Genomic DNA, 17345 nt, shown 5'->3' on the forward strand with positions numbered 1-17345 from the left:
ACTTAGCTTGTGAATGGGTAGCAAGTCATTTTCTCCCGCTGCCTGAACTGCTTCCTTTCTACTTCGCGGGTGTTAAGAATACTCCCCCAGAGCAGGCACAGGGTAAAAAACCTGTAATCCCTACACTTGGGAAGTGGAAGTGAAACAAGCAGTTTAAAATCATCCTAGGCTATGTACTGATTTTGAGGTCAGCCCACGCTACATGCATATACATACATACATATATGTTACATGCATGTTATACATATTTACATGTGTGTGTGTATATGTATGTATTCCAGGAATGGGGTATTATAGCCCTGCCTGTGAGTCTACCATTCAGAGACTGAGCTGAGGTACAAGAATTACCACAGGGCTGGTCGGTGATGGTGCACGCCTTTAATCCCTGCACTTGGTGGGCATAGGCAGGCAGATCTCTGTGAGTTTGAGGCCAGTTTGATCTATAGAACAAATTCTAGGACAGCCCAAGCTACACAGAGAAACCCTGTCTCAAAAACAGGGAAAAAAAAAAAGACTCACCATGAGTTTAGGTTCTGCCTGGACTACATAGTTGGTCCCAGGTGAGTCTGTTCTATATAAAGAGAATCTGTCTAAAACAACAACAAAAATGAAAATCCTCTTCCAAAAACTACTTAAATGAAGCAATTTCTATCTCATAATTTGTTTTACCAGAGTTGAAAAGGAGAGGATGGGATGTCAGCAGAAAAAGCGGGGGGAGGGACATTGCAGAACTATAAATAACATTAGAGTTATACAAAGTTGTTTGGACAATTTGGCCTTTTTCTTCCATGTGAGGTTATCTCCGCCGGCCAGATGAAAAGACTCAGTGATTCCCTTTCTCTCGTGGAGGCTTCAAGCGCAAAGCTGAGATTCCCAGCCAAAATAATTCATCGCCAAAGCCTGAGGCTTTCCATAACTCAGTGCTTTATCTTGACCTTGAAGGCATACCAGGTCAAGACGCAGTGGAGAGAAAGGCAGAAGAAACAGGGGCTCTGGCTATCCTCCTAACCTCCTCTTTTAACTCTGGTTAATGAGACTCAGCCTGCACTTCCTGGTGCCCTGAGTTTGGAGTTTTAACTCAAAGCGGCTGCTCATTTCCATAAGACCATTCTGTGGAACTGTTTCTATATGTTCCTTTCTAGCTATCTAAATATATTTTAGAAGAAGGTAATATTTAATTATTGAAAATAAAATAACCTGGGTGTAACACATATACCTATAACCCCAGCCTTCTGGGAGGCTGGGGAAGGAGGGTTTGCAAGTTTGAGACCAGCCTTCGCACGTTAGCAAGAGCCCGACAGTAAAGAACTGATGACGTAGCTCAGTGACCGAGAGCTTTCATGCTGTCTGCAAGGCTCTGGGTTCAAGTTTGCTGTCTGCAAGGCTCTGGGTTCAAGTTTGCTGTCTGCAAGGCTCTGGGTTCAAGTTCTAGCACCACAGAAATATGAAATGAAATGGCACAGGCTTTGGAGTTTAAAAGTTTAAAAGACTTTCGAGTTTAAAAATGCAAGCAGCATTTTAATGTGAGCTCTGCCATTTTTCTGCTTTATGGTTTCGTAGAAACTTTTTGGACTTCTTGTCACCTCTATTTGGCCATCTGACCTGAAGTCACAGCAGCCATCTCCTACGGCTGTTGTGTGAAGTTCATTCAGGGTAACCTACTTAGTAAGTACACAGTATACGGCACCATCATGCATGCTCAATCATGTCCTCATTCTTCATAGAGAGCTCTGTGGGGTTACTGCTCCATTGTCTTCAAGTCACTTTGTAATACTATGCAAATAATTTGCCTTCCCTGCCCCCCATCAGGATCCCCTTTAATATTCCTACTCCAATTCACGAGGTAAATGAGCCCATAGCAATCCCCTCTTCTCCGGGTCTTATCTTCATGTCTCTTAACCAGGAGCTGGGTGTACATGGCATTACATCATCTAAGCCATGTGTCCTTAACAAAGTGGCCCATCATATCCAGGGCACTTCTCACTCCAAAAGTAGGCTAGATCCAGAATTGAATACTGAATCCAAAATCTCATACTGAGTTTTCAGCTCTTGAGTCTAGTGTTCAGCAGGAGGTGCATTCCCTCCAACCATCATCACTTTATTACACTTGGGACTTTGAATTCTGATGCTCGACGTCTACTGAACTGTTAAAGCTCTGCCCAGGGCTTTACATGAATGATGCTGTTTAGTCCTCATGAGAAACCTAGTTAAGTATTATAATAACCTCTGCTGTATCTATATGCGCAAGCGTGTTTGTGTATATGTATGTGTGTGCATGCGTGCGTGTGTGCATCCCTGCCTTCGTGCATGTGTGCGTGCATGCATGCGAGTGTGTGTGTGTGCACGTGTGTGTATGTGTGTGTGTGTGTGTGTGTGTGTGTGTGTGTGTGTGTGATTCTGGGACAGATACAAAGTCAGGACCTTGCCAGCTGTCTACTCAGTGAAGGCAGATGACAGGGAACTGACGGACGGTCTTATGTGGACACAGTACTATCACTGAGCTATTGTCAAGGAAAGCAAGTGACTATCTCCAAATCCTGACTGCTTGTTCAAGTGAAAGAGAAACAGAAATTCTAACTACACTTTAGCCAGTCAGGATATTTTGTATTTTCTTAAAGAGACAAAAAGCTGTAAAATGAAGACAAGCATTTCTTGAGATAAGGTGAAGTCAGGTTCCTAGAGTGATGAGCATCACGGCCGAAGCGCCCAGATGGAAGGTCAAAGTCCTGAAACTAGAGACCCGCCTAATCCCCCTCGAGCCTCTCATTTTCTAATAAAGTCACTCTACTGGGATGTTAGTTCTCTCTTCGCAGTATTGACTTTGTTTTTACTGGATCAAATAAAGTTATTTGCTTGAATTGGTCACCCCTATTCCCGACAATTTATGTTTCACCAAGTTCAATATCATAAATCCTACTATGAACAAGTGAAACTGATTTAATTAAAGAAATGAGGTCACGCATCTTTTAAGGATTTAATGAAATTAAAGTGTTCATTTTCACTGAACTGAGCTCCCCAAGACCAGTGGAAGAGTAGAAGGAATGAGAATATGAGCAAAGAGGTCAAGACCATGATGGGTTCACCCACTGAAACAGTCTACCTGAGCTAATGGGAGCTCACTAACTCCAGCCAGGCTGGGAAGGAATAAGCATAGGACCAAACTAGTCCCTCTGAATGTGGTTGACAGTTGCATGGCTGGAGCAGACTGGGGGGCCACTGGCAGTGGCACCAGGATTTGTCCCTGTTGGATGTACTGATTTTTGGGGATCCTATTCTCTTTGGATATATACCTTGCTCAGCCTAGATATAGTGGGGAGGACCTTGAACCATTCACAAAGCAATGTGCGTTACACTCTCTGGGGATGGGATGGGGTGAAGTGGGAGGGTGTGTGGAGGGAATGGAAGGAGGGGAGGAAGTGGGAACTTGGATTGGTATTTTTTTTAAATCTAATCATATAAAAAAAGAAAAAAGGGGGGGTTCCTGGAAAAATAAAAAATAATAAATAAATAAAAGAAAAGATAGAGTGTTCATTTTCTCATTTTTTTTCTTCCAACACAAAATATTTTCTCTGAAACCTTTTTCCCCAGCAGCTTAAAAACTGATTGAAAGATATCTTTCACACACACAGCACCATCTAAGACATGAAGAGTGCACTCATGTCTTTGTAGGACTTGAACACGATTTCGAAAAGCTAGCCACCTCCTTAATACCCTTCCAGAAAGGTGAGTCTCCACAGACACAGTCAGGGAAGCTGGTTACCTGGGAAAAGGTGGGGATGGACTTATTATAACTAAGCAAACTATAAATTCACCTGCAGCCCTACCTGTCCCCAGTGACCACTTTATAGCCCCAAATTAGACACAAGGCCTCCCCAGATGATTCAGAGTTACAAAGGCAACACTAGAGGTTCTTGAATTGGAAATTCATTGACACCGTGACAATGTTAGGCCTTCTGTCCCTAAATTCTATCCCACAAGATAAAAATCTCTAGTTCTCCTAACTAACTGGTTTTTGAGGGGATAGTGGTCTAGTTGTTATATCCATCAAACTCCTTGGCCAGAAAAAATTAGAGATTCTTCCAAGTTAGCTATCGTATCTCTCTTATCTGTGATTCTTCTTTTCCAGCATTGGTTTCTTAGTATAACCCCCAAAAGACACTCTGATCCCATCATTAGAAAGTGGTATACTTCATTGTTTATTCTGTCATGTTGATTAAGACGTGATTAAGACACATTCTTTCAATCTGTTTCCCCAAATAAACACCTTAAATTGCCTTTTATCAAGCACATACTTTTAGAATTATTAGGATGGTTTACAATGATTTGAAAAGACGCTGAATTTTGTTAGGATCTGAGCCAGCTCTTTTGGTGTTTCTTTCCTATTCCCGTCTTAGAATTACTGACTCAGAAAGAAACTAGACCAAAGCCAGCCGCCCTAGCTAAGGTTTCTGTTGCTGTAGAGACACCATGACCACAAAAACTTTTATGAAGAAAAACACCTCACTGAGGTGGCGACTTACAGTTCAGAGGGTCAGTCTATTGCCATCATGGTGGGACATCGCGACATGCAGGTAAACATGGTGCTGGAAAAGGTGCTGAGTGTAGTAGGGAGGCTGCTAGTTAGTTCCTGGCTTCTCAGTCCCGAAATAACCACACAGAAACTGTATTCATTAAATCACTGCTTGTCCATTAGCTCTAGCGTCTTATTAGCTAACTCTTATAACTTAATTTAACGCGTGTCTATTAATCTGTGTATTGCCACAAGGCTATGGCATACTGGGTAAAGTTCCAGCATGTCTCCCACGGGGCTACATGACAGTTCACTGACTCCACCTTCTTTCTCCCAGTATTCAGTTTAGTTTTCCCCGCCTACCAATATTCTGCCCTGTGCAGGCCTAAGACAGTTTCTTTATTAACCAATGGTATTCACAGCTACAGAGGGGAATCCCACATCAGCTGAGAGCTCTACATCTTATGCCAGTTTGCTGGTGTCTGACCTCAACGCAAAGGCAAATAAAGTCAGGAAAAATATTTGTTCCGGTGACCCATCTGGCACACAGTGGGTCTTCGAATAGAAGACTATTAAAAACTGAATAAATAGAAATAAATTTTCAAAGAGCGGGGACACTATAATACACCAGTCATGTAGTAAATGAATAATGCCCCACACCCAACAGGTGTGGCATGAAGTGGCTCCTGGGTACAAAAGCATCTGCAGACTAGCAGAGATTAAATTTATTTCCTACACCAAGTTCAATATCTTTTATTCATGATTTCTCTCTAGATGCTCTTTGGGGAGTTTGCTATAGCTACAAGACCTCACTGCGAGGTCTGACTGTGGCCCTGTGTGTGTTTGTTCTGCTAGAGATGCTCCACGTGAAAGCAGGCACATGGAGAAGCTGCATCTTTGTGAGCGTTCCTGCTTGCATCTTGTCTTAACCTTCCATTCTCACCAAGGAAGGTAGGGTGCCATCTGGGTTAGTCTTGACAGCTCTTGTTGTTTTAGCTAAGACTTTGGCAGTTGAATTTTTTTAATTAAGCCAACCAATGTTTTCACAAAATATGAACTTCTTTCCCTAGAGAAATTATTGACTCATCAGAACATGCTAGCCAACTATTCCAAGAAAGGATTCATACCTTCCCTTTTGGGGATTCTCCTATTCTCTTTCAGTGACCTGCCACAGATGATAGCCACTAGAAAAATTTTTTTTAAACTTTCAATATAAAATAAACAGCTCAGTCTGGCAAATGAGCCTGCTGGAGGAATAAGCAGAACACTTTCAAAAGCACGTTCATTGCAATCTCTTTCATCAAAGGACACGCCGTTGATAAGATGGAAGAAATCAAAACTGTAGTCACCCAAGATTGCCTTTCCTCTAGTTAAAAAAGAAAAGTTGGTTTTGAAAGGATCATTGTCAAAATGTGTCCTAAAGAGACAAAAAATGACTATTAGAAACTATAGTCGCATCTGGAAGGAACTGGGGGAAGAGAAGAATATAATAAAAATATATTTAAATCTAAGATTTGTTTTAAATAATAGAAATAGAATCAAAAAACTGTAATCTCTTAGCCATACAAAGTATCAGAGGAGAAAATGCACTGCATTGAATCCTTTCTTTTTAACACATCTTTTCAACATTATTTCCTGCGAGATCCAGAGCAGTGATTCTCAGCCTTCCTAACACTGCAACCCGTTAATGCAGTCCCTCGTGGTGTGCTGACTCCCACCACAAAATTATTTCATTGCTACTTCATAATTGTAATTTTGCTACTGTCATGAGTTATAATATAAACATCTGATACACAACCCCAAAGGGGCCTCAACCCACAGGTTGAGAACCACTGGTCTAGACTCACCCAGGAAACAAGCCTCTGGGCGTGTCTATGGGGGAAGTACTAGAGTACATTCATGGGGATGAGAAGGCTCACTCTACATGTGTAGAGTACCATTCCATGCCCTGGGCCATACAGAAGCAAGAGAGTTCTGACTGTGAACCAAATTTGACCAATGGCCTCACTAACCTGCCCTCAGCCCCACGATGAACCACACCCTTGAACCATGGGCCAAAATAAACCTTTTTTCTTTCTCAAGTTGATAAATCAGGTATTTTGTGACAATATAGTCAATATATTGCCATAATGTGTTTTCTTTAAGATATTTTATTCAGAGACTTCAAAATGAAAATCATTACTATCCTGAAAATCTAAGACATTTTGCTATCTTATTCTGCATTGGTGCTATGGTGGACTATTGAAATACCCTCGTCCACTTAAAGACTATCCATGACTAAGCCAATAACAGGGTGGGGCTAGTCCTCTGTGCAACTTGAGAGGACACCATCTCTGGGTGTCCCTGTGGCATTTCGGATTCTGGAACCCTTGAACTAGATTACTCTTTCCTCAGAAAAACATCCTGACAACACTTTAGTGACAATCACAGAGACTCCAAATTCCTTTCCTCACTAGCGCACAGACTCTCTTTCTCACAGAGACTCCAAATTCCTTTCCTCACTAGCGCACAGACTCTCTTTCCATCCTTTTGGTCTTCATCAGAAAATGAGGTGCCAGCCACAGCATCCTGCTCACTCCTGCCATAAGCCTAGCAGTGTCCAGGAACCACGGGCATTCCCAAGCTTTGAAAACAGGGTCTGATGTTCACACAGAAGTGTACTTCTCACAGAGCCACGAAACAAAGCAACTGTTCTGGTTTCGAAGTATCGAAAAACCCTGGGTCAGCTAGGCACCGTTATGCCTCGTTACACACAGCCGAACGTGAAAGCCTTTCTAGACTGTGAGTGACGTTCCCCGTAACAGTGGTGTGGTTCCACGGCTCCACCAACATCCTGCTGGACGATCACCATGATTAAAATGGGATAGCATAACAACTCGTGTTTACAGAGCATCAATGTGCACAAGGCATAGAGGAGATAAAGGAAACCTTTTATTTGTTTTTATTTCCTTTGGTTTTCCAAGACAGGGTTTCTATGTGTATCTCTGACTGTCCTGGCATTCACTCTGTAGGCCAGGCTGGCCTCAAACTCACAGAGATCAGCCTGCCTCAGAAAACCTTTGATATCTCTCTCTTTTTTTTTCTTTTTCTTTTTCTTTCTTTCTTTTTTTTTTGAGACAAGTTTTCTCAGTGTAACAGTCCTAGGTATTCTGGAACTTGCTCTTATAGACCAGGCTTGCTCGAACTAACAGAGATCCACCTGCCTCTGCCTCACAACTGCTGGGATTAAATGTATGTACCACCACCACCCAGCACCATTTATTTCTTGAACAGAATTTTCGTAAGGAATTTCAGTGTCACTTGAATTTCCTAATGAGTTGACAGACTCTCCCAAGGAAGAAATAGTTAGCAAACCAGCGTGTGACAAAGATCAACTTCTCTTTTCCATACTTCAGAAATTTTAAAGACATCTTTTTCATTCTTGCAGATTCAACAACGCTGTGGTGTGTTTTAGCCTACATAGAGGATCTAATACGCTTTGGATAGGTAAATCGAGTCTCTAACAAGACACCTTTTCTCTCCGGATGTTTAAGGTCATGTGCTCTGCTTACCCACAGGCTTCCGGGCTCAGGGCATGGAAGCACTTCCATCCAGAGAGATCAGAACATGGATGCAACTTTCCTAGAGCAGGTGACTGCGGCTGCAAGGGTGGTTGCAGCAGTGAGGAAGGGGCAGGGAGCTGATAGAGAACGTCTTTTTGGGCTGGAGAGATGGCTCAGTGGTTAAGAGCACTGACTGCTCTTCCAGAGGACCCAGGTTCAATTCCCAGCACCCACATGGCAACTCACAACTGTCTGAAGATCCAGTTGCAGGAGATCTGACCCCTTCACACCAGTGCACATGAAATAAAATTAAATAAACCATAAAAAATATTTTTAAAAAAAAAAGAGAGAGAGAGAACGTCTTTTTGGAACAAGACTTACCAAAATTTCTTCAAATTGGCCCTCGGGAGAGTTTGTAATGCTCTATCTGTAGAAACTGTGTAAGAACAGCTTGTGTGATGGAGACAAGGGGAAAGGATGCCTCCCGTTATAGGTGCTCTCTCAGGCTCGGATGCTGCACCGTGAGTAACTGGACGTGAGGGAGAAAACGACACTTGTGGTTGAAGTCTCGAAAGTCCACAATGCGGTGGTTACTGCCGATTTCTTTCATACTTATTTTTCTTTTGCGAGCTTTATGCATGGGTGGTGTATTTACATCACTTCCACTCTACAGTCTCCCACGTTACACACATATGAATATATGAATATAACCTTCTGAGTTTATTTGGTACCACTCATATGTCTACGTGTTGGGGCTGACCACCGAACAAATGATTTTTCAACAGTAAAGGTAAGTACAAGGTATGTGGCCATGTTCCTGCAGATGATCGATCTACCAACTGTGTATTGGCCAATGAAGCTCCAGAACCAACGACTAGATGGCCCGGTGGCTTTAAATGAGAGGCTTGGTTTATCACTGCTGCGTGTCTGACTTATTTGGGAGTTCTTGTTTGTTGGTTTGACTTGGCTTAGAACCGTGTCCTTCTACATAGCCCTAGTTTCTTCTAGTTCTTTGGCACTTGCTAGGTAGACCAGACTGATTTTGAACTTGCAGTGATCCCTCTGCCTCTGCTTCCCATATGTCGGAACTACAGATATGCACTACCATACCTCAATAGGCATTTCTATAGTTCAAGTTCAATATGCTGCAAGTGACTGACTGTGTCCTTTGTTCTCAACTAGGTATGCAAATGCTTCCGGGCTCCAGAGGAGGGGGGGTCTTGTTGGCTTTGCCAATCTCTGCTGAGTAAAGAATTGGGTAGCAACCACTGTGCAGACTCGGTACCCTCACTGTTTCTCAGTCTCCTGCAGGTTCTTTCAAGGCAGTGGCAAAGTTGAGTGAGAGAGTATGAAAGCTCCAAGTATCTTTGGAGGCTGGGCACCACTTTCTCTTTTCACAGATTCAACCATTCTGAATCAGAAGCCCACTAGGTTTTGGAGCTGTACGGGACGTTAGTGGCTAACGTTCACTGAACAAAACCTAGAGGAGGAAAGGAGATAGAGGAAAACACAGTTTCCTCCAAGCTAGGCACAGTGGCACACACCTTTAATCCTAGCACTTGGGAGACAGAGGCTGGCCCTAAACTCATAGAAATCCACTTGAAGACAGCAGGTTGATCAAACTCTTCTGCTCTGGACAGCCATCAGGGAGCTGGGAACCTGCCAGTACCTGGCCCACCTTCTCCTTAAACTATAAATACAGTCATTATATATCCCTAGCTCTCTAAAAATGTTAGAGCTGTTCCTGACCCTTCACTGTCCTAGCACCCAAGAGCACGAAGCTCTGGGGAGGCACCCACTAGCAGCAGCTGCATGTCACTGCAGAGTGGCGGACACACTGGGAGGAGAGTTCCTCTGGTTGTGCCTATCCTACTGCTGCGACCGCTCCCCACACTCTCAGCACACATAGGAAACAAGGCTAGCTGAAGCTCTGCTCTGGTCACCTCCCAGGATGACCTGGGAACCTGCCCTGCACAAGGAATGCAAACCTAAGTGTAGCCAGCAGAGGTCCCTGGTGATCAAAAAAAAATAGTGGAAAACTGCCACTGGGAGTACAGCAGAGATGGACATCAGACCCTTGTCCAGTACAGACTTGTCAACATGAAAGTCATAGGAAGGAAGAGCCCGTCAGGCCAACTGACACTCACCCCTGCTCATACTGGGCTTTCTATTTTCAATGACCCCAAAGGAGTCCTTTGTGTTCTGCCCCACCCACCATATGTGTGCGGGGCTTTTACTGTGTTGTATTTTTAATGGTTTCATTGTTCTTCCCGTCACAAACCCATCTATTTCTGCTTGTGATTTCTTCTGAGTTGAAGGAAAGTATTTTTTTCTTTTCCTTTGTCATTTTTCCTATTTTACTCGTCTTTTGTTGAATCCTGTGTTTCTTCCTTGCCCTGCTTCTACAATTAATAGTAGTTTTACTTTGCCGTGTTTCTCTTCAATATGCTGCCTTTTTTATATGGTATTCCTTTTCTTACATTCGTCTAATTTCGGTTTTTCACTTTTTCGCTATGTGGAAATGGTGGGGATTTTTGTCTACTCTTGTTCTCTTTTCCCCTTTCCTCCAGGGCCCTCTTCTTCACTTCACCGTTCTTCCTCCTCTCACGTATTTAACCTTAGCTCCTCACTGTCCCTGCCCCTTTCCCATCTCCTCCATTTATCTCGTTCCTCACTATCCCTGCCCCTTTCCCATCTCCTCCATTTATCTCACTCACTTACTGCTTCCATGTTTTCCCTAAATAATTTCCAACTCCACAGCACCTTCTCCACTAACTTGGCAATTTTTAGTTTTAAGGTCGTTTGATGACTGCATTAGTGAACTGTAATTTATTTTAAGTGAATGTCTGTGGTTTTTGCGTGTGGCTGATTGAAGAAGGACGCTTAAAAGAAATCCCACACTAGCTCAGAACTGAGAAATAGATGGTTATTTATTTAGGGGTAGACTCACAAATCAGAATCCTCTACTGGAATGGAGACCAGAAACCAAATCCCGCAGCCAGAAATGAGGCCGGACGCATGCTCTACGTCGGCATAAATAGTATAAGAGGCCACGCCCCAGTGGGCGGGAAACCACTGACTGTAGGACTTCCTACAACAGTTGATATTGCTGCTGCTATAGCAATTTGCTTTCTCCTGGCCAAGTGGACTTGAGAATGAGAATGGGCCTTCAAGTACGATGCTCAATAAGAAACCAGTCCCCTCCCCCCTCCAAAAAAAAAAAACAGAGATAGGCAATAGCTAACAGCCAACGAAGAAGCAGAACCTCAGAATTTAACCTCAGCATAGATCAACGGACTTAGCAGACATATACAGAATACTCCATCCAACAGAAATTGTGTACCCATTCTACTGAGAAGCCAAAGGAACCACCTTCAAAATAAACCACATTCTAGGACACAAATCAAGTCTTATCAACTATAAGATTTGAAGCAATCTTTTGTAACTTGACAGAGTATATTGCAATAAAAGTAGAAGACAATGGGGAAAAAAACTTCACACAATACAAATACATAGAGAATAAGTGATACACTATGGATACTGAAGAAATCAAGGAGGAAATTTATAATTCCCTAAATTCAAGTAAAAATGGAAGCATCACCTAGTAAACATTTGGAATGCAATTAAGTCAATTTGAAGAGGAGAGTTTATGTCTATGAGTGCTTGCACTAAAAGCATGAAAATTCTCAATCTAATGAATGATATATCTCAAGGAACCAGAAAAGCAAGAACAGCCCGACTAAAAAAGAGTTAGCAATAAATACAAAAGATCAGGGGAAGAATTGATGAAATAGAGACAAATGGACAATACACAAAAGTGATCAAAGAGTTGGTTCTTTGAAAACAATAAAGATTGACAAACCTCTAGCCAAACTAACCAAAGAAAGAGAAAAACCAAATTATTAAAGTTAGAGATAAAAGTTATTACATATTCCAATGAAATCTGGGGATCATTGGGGCGTACTTTGAAAACTTTTATTCAAAAGAAGAAAATCTAGAAGAAACAGGCACATCTGACCTACCAAAATTCAATTAAAGAGATATAAACAAGTTAAGCTTATTCATAACAATCAGTGAGATTAAGACACTAATGAAAGTCTGCCAGCAAAAAACAGAACCAGATGAATTCCCTGCCAAATCCTGCTAAACCCTGTAAGAGCTAACGCCAACACTCCTCAAACTGTTCCGTAAAATAGAAGGGGACGGAACACCGCCACACTCGTTATGGGAAACAAGCACCACCCTGATGCCAAAACCAGAAAAAAGACACAGCAAAAAAAAACTCTAGACCGATTTCCCTGAAGAACATAGATGCAAAATTTTTCATTAAGAATTTCTTCTAAAATCTGGAATGAAACAAAAGAACCGTTTTCTGTTCTTATCCAATATAGTACTCAAAACCTTAGCCATAAATAAGAGGGATACACAGTGGGAAGAAAAAGATTGGCTTATCTGCATTAGCAGATAACAAGACCCCATACTTGAGAGATCCTACAGATTCCAGAAAAGAACTCTTAGAACTTATAAAAAAAAATTTTGCAACAAAGTAACAAGATGGAAAAATCAGCATACAAAAGTCAATAACTTGTTTATATATCAATACAGAACTTGAAATTTAAAAAAAAATTAGGAGAAAATGATTCTGTATAATATCTGACAAAAATAAGCTTTAAAGCAAATCTAGTTAGAAGAGATAAAGATGATTTCATACTGACTAAGAAAACAATCCATCAAAGGGGACATTTTCATTCTAAATATATACACACCAAACACACATACTTACATAGTTTCATAAAAACAAACATGACTAGACAGAATATCACAGATTAATTGCAACAAGGCGATAACTGACAACTCCAATACACAGTTTCATTGAGCAAACAGGAAATAAACAGAGAAACACTGGAATTAAATGATACCATAGATCAAATGGACCTAACTATCTACAGGACACTCCACTCAAACACTCCAAGACCACCACATTCTTCTCAGAAGGCCACGAAACTATCTCTGAAGTAGAATACATATTAGGAGACAAAATAAGGGTCAACAAATACAGAAAAAATGAAATATTTCCCTGTGTCATATCTGACCACAACAGAATAAATCAATAGCAAAGAAATTAGAAAATATATAAACATATTAATCCATATACTTTTGAATGCAGAATAAGCTAGTGACTTCTTCAAGAAGGAAATTTTTAAAAAAATTCAAATAGAATTGAATGAAAATGAAGACATAACATACCAAAACCTATAGGATGCAATGAAGGCAGTCCCAAAACAGAAATTTATAGCTCTAAATACTACAGAAAATAAAACTGTCTCAAAAGAGCAGTATAACCATTCATAGGAAGGTCTTAAGAAACAATAACAAGCCAAACCCCAAATCAGCAGATAGGAATAAATAAGTATCATCAGGGCAGAAATCAATGAAATGCAATAAAACAAATGACAAATGTTGGTTCTTTGAAAATACAATAAATAAATTAATAGATAAAAGAAAGATAAAAGATAATAAGATAAATAAATATAGATAAGATAAAAGATAATCAATCAATAAATAAAGATAAATTATTTTGTATTGGAAACCCCTTAGCCACCTTAATCAAAAGAATGGGAGATAACACTCAAATTGAGAAAATTAAAGATGAAAAGTGGAAAATTACAACAGGTACCAATAAAACCCATAAAATAGTGTGAATATACCTTAAAATCTTAGACTTTGCTATACTTGAAAAGAGAAAAGAAACAGATGAATTTTGAGATGTGTATGATCTACCAAAGTTAAAGTAAGATTAAATAAATAATTTAAATAACCCTATAACAAGTGAAGAGATTTAAAGCAGTAATTACATAACACACCAAATAAATAATTTACCATGATCAAGTTGGATTCATTATATACTCATTCATTTATATCAGATATGGTTAAACAGATATGAATCAGAAAATATAATTCATCACATGAATGGTCTCAAAGGCAGAGGTCACAGCATTTTCAAGAGACGCGGAAGGCCTTTGACAAAATCCACCATCCTTCATCAAAGAAGTCCTGGAGAGAGTAATGCTGGGATAACTAAATCTCAATTTAACAAAGTCTATGCATGACAAACATATCACCCATATCATCCCAAAATGGAAAACAGACTGGCGCATTCCCACTAAGATCAGGAACAAAGACAAGGCGCCCACTCTCCCCACTCCTAGTCAACGTGGTGTTTGAGGCCTTAGGACAATAGGACTGACAAGAGAAGGGGCATGAGTGAGAACATGAGGAAGGGATGTGAGCAAGAATGAAGCAGTGACACAGGTACACAAAGCTGTCACTGTGAACCCTATTAATGTGATAACCTAATATTTTTTAATTTAAACCTAAGCTCAGATTCTAAGAAATAATTAACAGGACATAACACAGTGAGTGGCTGTGGATTTTAGACTTGATATCCACGACAAGAAACTGTTTAAACTACCCAGCATGGCCAAGCATGAACTGCACAGAAGCAAACAGGTGACAGTGTATGGGGTTGAACGAACTGGGAACCAAGGAGACAGGCTTCCCAGTCATTCTAGATGCAGATGAAATGACATCCTAAGATCAATATAATGACACAAGACAGGAGACTAGAAGAAGTGACTAGGAAATGATGGGAGTATAGAGAAAGCATACATTTTATTTCTCATATTTTGAGTTTGATATAACTAAATTTTATAGAAGTTGATTGTTGCAAGGAGAGAGTGTCCACTTGTTCATTCCCTGCCCAGATTGCTTAGCCCTGAAATAATCACACAGAAACTGTATTAATTAAAACACTGCTTGGTCATTAGCTCTAATTTTTTATTGGCTAACTCCTACACATTAGTTTAACCCATCTCCATTAATCTGTGTATCACTATGTGGCTGTGGCTTACTGTGTAACATAAGGGGCCTGCTTGTTGGGGTTTCTGTCCCGCCCGGGTATCCCACAGCAGGCAAATCCCAAAGAAAATCACAGAGTCTACATTAGGTTATAAACTGACTGGCCCATTAGGTCAGGCTACTTATTAGCTCTTACAACTTTTGTTACCCCATTATTCTTATCTACGTTAGCCACAGGGCTCAGTACCTTTCTCAGCTGGGCAGGTTACATCCTGTCTCTTCGGTGGTCTGCACAGGAGTGGTGGAGGGAGCTTCCTGCTTCCCAGAATACTCCCAGTCTCTTTGCTCCACCTCTACTTCCTGTCTGGCTTTCCCGCCTATACTGCCTGCCTGGCCAATTAGCGTTTTATTAAAATATGATTGACAGAATACAGACTATTCTCCCGCATCATTTCCCTCTTTTTTTTTTTAACAAATGAAAATACCCATAGTCCATTTGTTGGGAATGTGGGTGTAGTATTTCAGGCTACTTCCTGCTGGTTGGGGGCACTGATAATCTTATGGAGACCTAAAGAAAATTTAGAGTTATAATCAAGTCGTGACTAGAGTATCCTGTGAGTCTTGATCATCTCAGGCAGCAGTCTTGAATCTGTTCTGGATGTAGAATTCAGACATCTAGGCCATCTGTTCCTACCGGAGATTTCTCAGGTGGTCGTCCTTGATCAACTCTGATTTTTCTTAGCTCAGAATGAATCCACAGCCTCTCATTTCCTGTGGAAACAAAAGCAAAATCTCTTCTCCAAAGTAACATACCTTTTGACTTCAGTTTTGAAGCCAAGGTATTTTCAAAATTCCCATCTTGGGTTTGTTCAGCAGCATTTATAAACAAAAGTCTTTTAGCAGCTGTTGCTCCTTCCTCAGCATTCAAACAATTCAAAGAGAGAATAATAGCATACAGTATCAAGATTGTTTGTTTATTTTCCATCTTTATGCAGCTTTATTTCAACCTCTATTTCTTTTATTTTTACTTTTAACTTTTGGCTTTTTGAGACAGGTTCTCTGTATATATCTTTGTCCTGGAATAACTCTGTAGACCAGGCTGTTCTTGAACTCAGAGATCCACCTGTCTCTGCCTCCCCAGTGCTAGGATTAAAGGCACGTGCTGCCACATTGGGATTAAAACTGTGTACCACCACACCCAACTACTCCCTTTTTTTTCTTTTTTAACTTTAAGAACTTTAACTTTTATCCTGCATATATTTTTAACACACTGTAAACCATTTAGAGGTTTTCTTCATCTTTGAATCTCTCTTTACTGTATATCTCTCTTTTTCTGACCACATGAGCCTTTAATTTACCAAGCAATATCAGTAGGACTAAAGCTGTGGCTTTGACAGCTAGATCCAGCCCATTCCTTAGGTTTCCAGCCTCGTGGCTGAGGTACCGGCTGCAGCCATTTTTCTTGCCACAACTCTATGACATTTCAAGGTCCTTGCCAGCAAGCAAGCTGCAGTACTCTGCTCATAGACCACACTCAGTAGGACTGCCTGCCTGAAAGAGTCAGAGTTTGCCCTGGCAGGACGGCCCAGAAAGCTGACATTTTAAAACAATGCAGCTTTTTTTCCTGCTGCGGCTGAAAACCGAAAAGCATGCGTTCAGCTTTTCATCAACATTGTTTAAAGTTTTTCGTGGCAGGACCTCTTAAAGGAGCTGCAAGGTTTTGCAGTTAAACCTGAGTCAGGAAGCCTCTCTTAAATGAGAGCGCTTTCTTGCCTCTAACAAGCAGAGCAGATGCAAGAAATTGCTGCTACCAAGAAACCACACTTAATGCTGTCATTTTGTTCTAGAATTACTTCCCAAGCTGTCTCAGGCTTTATATGGATGCAGTTGTCCACATGTTGGTGCCATAAGATTCTAATCAGCATCCATCTTAGGGAGAGGATCCATGGCTTCTCTCACTCTGCCCTTCTTCACAGCATTCAGTTCTGTCTTCTCTGCCTACCTAAGTTCTGCCCTATCAGGCCCAAAGCAGCTTCTGTATTCACTCACCAATGAAAGCAATACATGAACAGAAGAACCTCCTACACCATTTCCCCTTTTCTGTTTAAACAAAAAGGAAGGCTTTAACTTTAAGATAGTAAAATTACATATAACAAAACAGGTATCAAACAAAAACTACAGTTATAATATTTATATCTAGTTTATCGTTTATCATAACTGAGGAAAACTATCATAATAACTATCTATTCTTCAACTCCATCAAAGACTCCAGAAGGATATAATATTACCTAAGTAAGCAGGAAGTGCATTGTAAGCAACTTCCAAAATTCTAGATTGACAGAGACATCTCGTTGCCTGGACAGTCACCAAAAGTTCTTCTGAACCATTGGGGCATCCATCTTCAGCCCACAGGCTCATAGTATCCAGTAGACTTT

Source organism: Myodes glareolus, chromosome 26, assembly GCF_982192425.1.
Source record: "Myodes glareolus chromosome 26, mMyoGla1.1, whole genome shotgun sequence".
NCBI classification, from domain to species: domain Eukaryota; kingdom Metazoa; phylum Chordata; class Mammalia; order Rodentia; family Cricetidae; genus Myodes; species Myodes glareolus.